Below are 7,463 nucleotides of genomic sequence, written 5' to 3' on the forward strand. Positions count from 1 at the left end.
CAAGACAGAGCAAAACAAAGAAACAAAAGAAAACAACAACAACAAAACCAACGACAAAAAAAGAGACAATCCTGTAAATAGTTCAAGATCTGTTTGTTGACCTTTAGGAGTGTTTTCTGGTTGAGCCTGATGGGGTGCCACGCCCTGGCTCCAAAGTCTACTTTTGGTATTGCCTGAGGACTTCGTTGCTCTGTTCCCCTTGCTGTTCTGTTGCACGCCCTTAGTGTTTTGCCTCGGTGTGGTGGGGTCAGATTTGGCCCAATTCTAGCACTGTGTCTCCAGTGTTGTCCCCCATAGTGCTATGGGTCAGTGAGGGACATCACTCCTACATTTTCCTGTAAGTTTAACTCTTTCCTTCTGTGCCACATCTTACTGTAAGTTTAACTCGTTCCTTCGGTCCCACATCTTACTGTAAGCAGCAAGAAGAATCCAGGTGGTTCCTTAAATATTCTTGCTGGAAATTACTGCAGGAAATTTCCTTAGCTAGGTCCACGAACCCAACACTTGGGTGTCAGACTGTTGTACTGTGATGGCTTGCATGCTACTGGAAGCGATGTCATCAGTATTTCAAATACCAGCAGGGCCACCCATGGTGACCAGGTTCCAGTGGGCTTCCAGACTAGGGAAAGAGGGAGGAAGGAGCCGGCTGTCCATGCCAGAGGGCTTGGCCCCGGTAGCCTTATGCACAGCAGTGGAATACATCAGGTTGGGTGCTAGGGTGGGTCCTTAGGTGGGAAGGCACCCCAAACGCAGCTGTCGAGGAGCTGCCTCCTCACAGCAGAGTCGACCATTGTGGTGTGGATGGAAGGAGCCAAGCTTCTAGACCTTCATTCACTGATAGGGCAGGACCCCAAATAAGACAAAATCCGGGAGTAAGGAGAACGTGGAGTGTGGCAGTTCTGAATCTGGGAAAGCTGGAAGTTGTCAGGAATGTAGTGCAGCGTGCAAAGGTCAGCACCCCAGGCGTTAGTGAGCTAAACGTGGACTAGCACCGCCCAGGGAAGCAGGCACTGGTGAGGTTCCCGAGGCTGGAAATGACAGAGGCGAGAGGAGTGGCTCACCGTCTTGGCAAAGAGAACATCTCAAGATCTTCCTTGAAGGACCTCGCTGTCTGTGATAGGGTGCTATCTGTGCACCTACAAGGAAGTCCGGTGACTGTAACTATTATTCCACTAAAGTTAGTGGTGATAGGAATTCTATCAACTCCTTCCATCTGAAATTGATTAAGCAGACATTGCCAATTTTAATCTCTAAGCGGGGAAACAAAGAGGCCCTATTTTCCAACTACTGAACCCTCCTCTGTTTCCCACTCTTGCATTCCAATCACCAGGGCTTACCAATGCCTCTTGACGGCATGTGTGACCCATCACCATCCGAAGTTGTTGTAGAATGCTTCCACTTCCTCACCACTGGCAAATGTTGAGCCTATCAGGGACTGCTGAAAGGACAAACCGTCTGTCTGAAAGAAGGGTGACCACAGTGCTCCTTAGAGGCAAGGATGGGGGGATTTGTCTCAGGTACTTTGGACACTTTGTTAGGAGAGACCAGTCCCTGGACGATGTTGGCATGTCTGGTACAGTGGAGGGGCAGCAGAAAAGAGGCAGACCCTCCAGGAGATGGATGGACACAGGGCTGCACCAACGGGCTCAGGCACAGGAGCAATGGCGAGCACAGGACTCTACGGTGTTCAGCTCTGTGGGGCACGGGGTTGCGATGGGTTGGAGCTGACGCTACAGTGCCTCACAACAAACACTGTCTTCATCGCAAGCACCATTTTCAACAACGTAAGTGGTGACTGTACAGATGGCCCTCACCAGACAGAACACACAAGAATCAAATAGGCTACGTCTTCGGGAAGAAACCGATGCAGGAGCAGCTCAGCGTTAGCCGCAAAAGGAGGCGAGGGGCCGACTGGAACAGACCCTCCAGCTTCATGCATAAGTCCAGGCTGAAGTTCAAGAAAATTAGCACCAGTCCATAATTTCATTACACGGGGATCTCGAGACCGTCTCAGGAGCAGGTTTGATGTCTGGCACGCCAGTGGCCGAGGATCTGGTGAGCTGCATGAGCATGTCCGCACGCCGGAGGTGAAGAGAGGGATGTTGGAGAGGCTCTGAACGCACTGCCGAACACAGAGTAGTTAAAGCAAACAGAAGAGACAGTGAAGTAAAACAGCCGAGCGGAAAATGTCAAAGGGCAGCTTGGGAAGACAAAGCACTGTCGTGAAAGGTGCCGAGGCCTGGACTTAGAAACCAGGGAGGAAGAAAGCACCCCCCACACTTCGCTGGAGCTGAAGAAACGGAAGGAACGCATTCTAGCCTCAAGCTGCGATACTGAAGGATTCTATGGCCAAATGATCACACACATCAAAAGAAGATGGAAAGAATGCCCAGAGTCGCTGTGTCAAATAGAACGGGCCAATAAGCCACCATTCAAGAGTTAGCACGTGACCCAGAGCCAGTGGTGCTCAGGGAAGAAGCCCGAGCTGCACCAAAGGCATTCGTAAACAACAAGGCCACGGAGCGCTGGACTGGAGTCAGAGGCGCTCTGTTCCCAACGCACTGTTGGAAAAAGGCTCTGTTCTTCGCTGCGGCAATTCCTTTCCATGTGGCTGTTTGCCGAGGGCAGCTGGCTCAGTCCAGCGAGGAGGAGGAGGAGGAGGAGGGAGCGGGGGAGAGGGAGAGAATGAGGAAGAAGGAGAGAATGAGGAAGAGGAGTTGAAGAACGAGGAGAAGGGGAGGAGGAGGAGGTAGAGGCGGCAAAGAAAGAGAAGGAGCAGAGGGGAGTGGAGTGGGGAGGAGACGGACATGCCCTGACAGAGGCAGTCATATTCCATTGTCTTGAAGATTTACGGAGCCAGGGACGCCCAGAGACCACACAGGGTGGGCCTATCCAGAGGTGGGCATCATGCAGGGCTATCTTGGGGGCTGGCGACCACAGCTGCGGGACCAGCACGTGTAGATAAAGAGGAACCTCCCTGGGACGTCTCAACTCACGATGACGTAAAGTCTCAGAGCAAAAGCAGTGTCAGTGAGCCCAGCCTGCCTCTCCTCCCCTGGCCACACTCGCGAGTCTGTCCAGAAGGGAGAAGCGTGATCCTTGCCTGTGCTTTCCAGAGCTCGAGAAGTTTTGCTTGTGTCCATTTAACTAGTCTGCTTGGTGGAGACACACTGGAAACCTTATCTTAACACTCAGAACCAGACTTACCCTGTGACCCCCGGGGTCCCTGGGGCCCTGTCCCTCAAGCCATCCGATGTTCCTCTAGCTCACCTGCTCTGACAGGTCCACCTGGCCTTCACCGCTCACTGGCCAGGTTACATATTCTCCCTCTTGGGGTGGGAGGTGGGGGCTTCTAGCAGGGAGGGAGCTCTGGGGATTGGACAGCCCTGTGGGGTCAGACAGCCCTGGAAGTTCAGACAGCCAGGGGGTCGGTCATACAGCCCTGGGGTGTGTGTGTCATATAGCCTTGGAAGGTCAGACAGCCCTGGGGAGATCAGACAAGCAGGGGGTCAGGAAGTCTAGGAGGTCAGGTAGTCTGCGGGGTCAGACAGCCCATGGCCACAGCCCTGGAGGCAGTGCTCCGCAACACAGGCACCAGGTTTCTGCATGGATGTCATGTCTGTTCTGTGCCCCCGCCCCTCAGCAGCCACTGGCCAGGTCAGTAGCCTGTCCTCCCAGTACCCATGGCAATCATCCCCTCTGCAAAGTTACAGTTGGTGACGGCCCATCGGCCCCTGAGCCTGTGCACCGACAAGGCTCCATTCTCCTCCGCCTGCACCCTCCCTGCTCCTCACTTCCTTCCCCTGTGTGGTGCCAACACCAGACTTCTGCAGCAGCACCTGATGACACACTGCTGGGTCTGAGGACCCCCAGAGAGAGCTCATTCACTCCACCCCACCCCTGCCAGCCTCCTGCCCACACCCCTGCCAGCATCCTGCCCACACCCCTGCCCAGCCCTCCTCAGCACTGCCCTCCTCCTCCCTGAGATCTGTACCTTCAGTCCACACCGCTCCCTGAGGGCCAGGCTGGGGCCTCTGACACCGGGCAGCAGGTGAGCAGGGGCTCTGGTGCGAGCCCTGCAGCTCTGTGCTCCCAGGAGAATTCCCAGAGCCCCTGAGCCGCTAGCAGCTGATGGGGCCTCATTGTTGGAGAGGGGGGGCGGTGCTGACCATCTTCTGTCAACCTGGACCCGCACACTCTCTGAGGCCAAGAGCTGGCCGTGATCACACTCCTTAGGGCCTGGCCTCTTGACAGTGGTGCCCACAAACAATGCCCCACACCATCACCACCCCGGGCCTGGTTGGGGGGATGGTGGTGTGCTGAGCCTGATGGGGAGGATGGTGGTGTGCTGAGCCTGGTGGTGGGGGTTGGTGGTGGAGGAGCCCTGGGTCTGGTGGTAGGGATGGTGGGGTGCCTGGTTGAGGGTGGTTGAGGGTGGGGAGTGGAAGGACTGAACCTGATGGTGGGGGCCGCGGGTGAGTTAGGGTTTGAGCAGTGTCCCCCACACCGGCCCCAAGTGGCTGGCCCTAGATGTCCTCATGTCCCATCAGCAGCCTCTGGGAGACAATGGCTGGGCCCCATCGTCCACCGCCCAGGCCTGCCCCGGCCACCTGCACCCTTGTGTGCCCAGGCAGAGCCGCTATTTTGGGGAAAGGGGAGACCTCGGGGCGCATTTGAAAGAGCAGTTGCTTGTGACGGAGTGGAGGCAGGGGCACCACAGCACGGGGGACTGTGTCCTGCAGCCTGCCAGCTGGGCCCACAGCCTTGCAGCTGCTTCCCTAGACCAGCCACAGTCCCTGCCACGTGCTGCAGCAGGGCCGCTCAGCGCCCCAAGGAGAGGAGCTAGACTCGCTGCGAGAAGACATTCTGAGCCACAAGTGCAGTGGCCCACATGCCCAGTGTGCACACGCACGTACCATGCTCGCACGGGCACGTACTCAGCACACTCACAGACATTGTCCTCCCAGGCATGCGCACACCCACAGCGCACACACTCGCACATAACATTCACTCACACATATGTGCACACTCACAGATGCACACACTCAACAAACACTCTTGCACACACACATGGGCCTGTGCAAATGTGTACATGAAATCTCACACCTGCACATCTCCGTGCCTGCATAACCATACAAGCGTGCAACACTTCACACACACTTGTGCAGATGCTTGTGGCATGAACAATGCACTCCATGTGAACGCTCAGATGTGACCCAACATGCACGCTTGCCCACACGTGCCCGCTCTCATAAGCACCCTGAAACACGAGCAGAGCACTCACTGTGTGCATGCAGGCACCCCTCACACTGTCTTGTGCCCACAGGCTGATACACGTGTACATGACACAGACTGTACAAACCAATGATCCACACTAGTGGGCATACTCCATTCATACACGTGCCCACCAACACCTAGAAGTGCCAGTCCTGCACATGCACACTCTTGCACATGCCTACACACCCATGTTTGGCTGTGTACACTTGCAAACACACCTATGTGCACACAAACACCACATGTGTGCACACTCATGCACAACCACACTTCACATGTACTCATATCTGCACACAGATTCACACACACCCTGATACTGTCCTGTGTACACACACCATGGCACATCCATGCTCAGATATGTTCACATACACACCCTGGCAACCATGCTCACAACACTCATGCATATGTGTGCATGTGCTCTGGCATACCTGTGCTGACACACACATATATTCATGTGTTCACATACACCCTGCACACATGTGTGCACACACCTGCCCAGTGGGAAATGAGACTGGGCTGGTCTCTAGGACAGAACAGCTCCCACGGCAAGGACTCCTGGTCTGACTCTCAGACCTCCCAAGGAGGTTCTCCAGGGAACTCTATGGCACCCCTATGGGCAGGCAGGTCTCCTGTCTGCCCCTGGACCCCCAGCCCAGTGACCAGCGGTCGGGGCAGGGAAGGGCAGTGGGTGAACTTTTACAGGTGGGCTGGGACAGTCTCATGGGCTATAGAAGGTGACTTGGCCACTTGCACCTTCCTCAGGTCTAACCACCTGCCACCTGTTGTGTACCCAGAGACCGGGTTCAGGGGCAGGGCCGGGGAGACCCCCAGGGCAGGCTAATCCCCAGAGAGCATTGGATGTGGGTCTGGCCTGGGGAGACAGAGTGAGGTAGGAAGTGAGGTGCTTGCAGCAGAGGGGAGGTAGGCTTGAGCAGGAAGCCACAGAATGGCTGATATGTGTGTGGGTGTGCGCTCCACTGCCCCACCTGCCCTTGACACCTGTGACCCTGGATGTCACAGCAGGGTCCGGGGTGTGTGCTGCATGCAGTGGGGCAGCAGGGGAGCCAGGTCACACAGACACTCAGCACCAGGGACAGACGGATGGATGAGTGGGGGTGGGGACAGGAGGCTGGTGTACCTGCTGCAGCCCTGACCCATGATGGGGACATGCACAGGGGGGATCAGGCTGCACTTTGGGGAAAGGCCACGAGAGCCAGGCTGACCTCTCACGGACAGGCCTCCCTCTCCTGGGGGTACCTGGCAGGCCCTGCTCTGGCAGCCCCCCATCCCTGGCCCCTGCCCTTGGGCTCGTTTCTTTCCCCAGCTCCAGAAGATGTCATACCCCTGCCCCTGCTCAGCCGCACCGCGGCTACTCATGTCCACACAGGCCTGCTGCCTGGGGGTGGGGACTGATCACAGATACTCCTGTCCTGACACTCACTCCACCGCCCTCCCTGTGCAGACAAGCCCACCTGTTCTGCTCTCTCAGGACACAACAGGAGCCCACATTCACACACACAGAGCCTACGCCCACACACAGAGTCCACATGTCTACACACTCAGAGTCCACGCGTCCTCTCCTCACACACGGAGGCCACACATTTACACACAGAGAGGCCACGTCCACACACACAGAGGCCACACACCCTCACACACAAATCTCATATGTCCACACACAGAGCCCACACGTTCACACACAGAGTCCATGTCCACACACACAGAGCCCACACATCCACACACACAGAGCCCACATGTCCTCACACACACATACCCACACATCCACACACACAGAGCCCACATATTCTCACACAGAGTCCACGTCCACACACTCAGAGCCTGCATGTCCTCACACTCAGAGTCCACACGTCCATACACACGCAGAGCCCACACGTCCTCACACACAGAGTCCACACATACACACACACAAAGCACAAATCCACACATACAGGGCCCACGTGTCCTCACACACACAGCCCACACATCCACACACACAGAGCCCACGTCCTCACACATATAGAACCCACATATCCTCACACTCAGAGCCCAGATGTCCTCACACACACAGATCCCACACGTCCTCACACATAGAACCCACACATCCTCACACTCACAGAACCCACACGTCCTCACACTCAGAGCCCACACATCCTCACACTCAGAGCCCACGTCTACACACACATAACCCACAC

The sequence above is a fragment of the Echinops telfairi genome, unplaced genomic scaffold (assembly GCF_000313985.2).
Source record: "Echinops telfairi isolate 266 unplaced genomic scaffold, ASM31398v2 ScPeMD7_28;HRSCAF=97, whole genome shotgun sequence".
NCBI classification, from domain to species: Eukaryota; Metazoa; Chordata; class Mammalia; order Afrosoricida; family Tenrecidae; genus Echinops; species Echinops telfairi.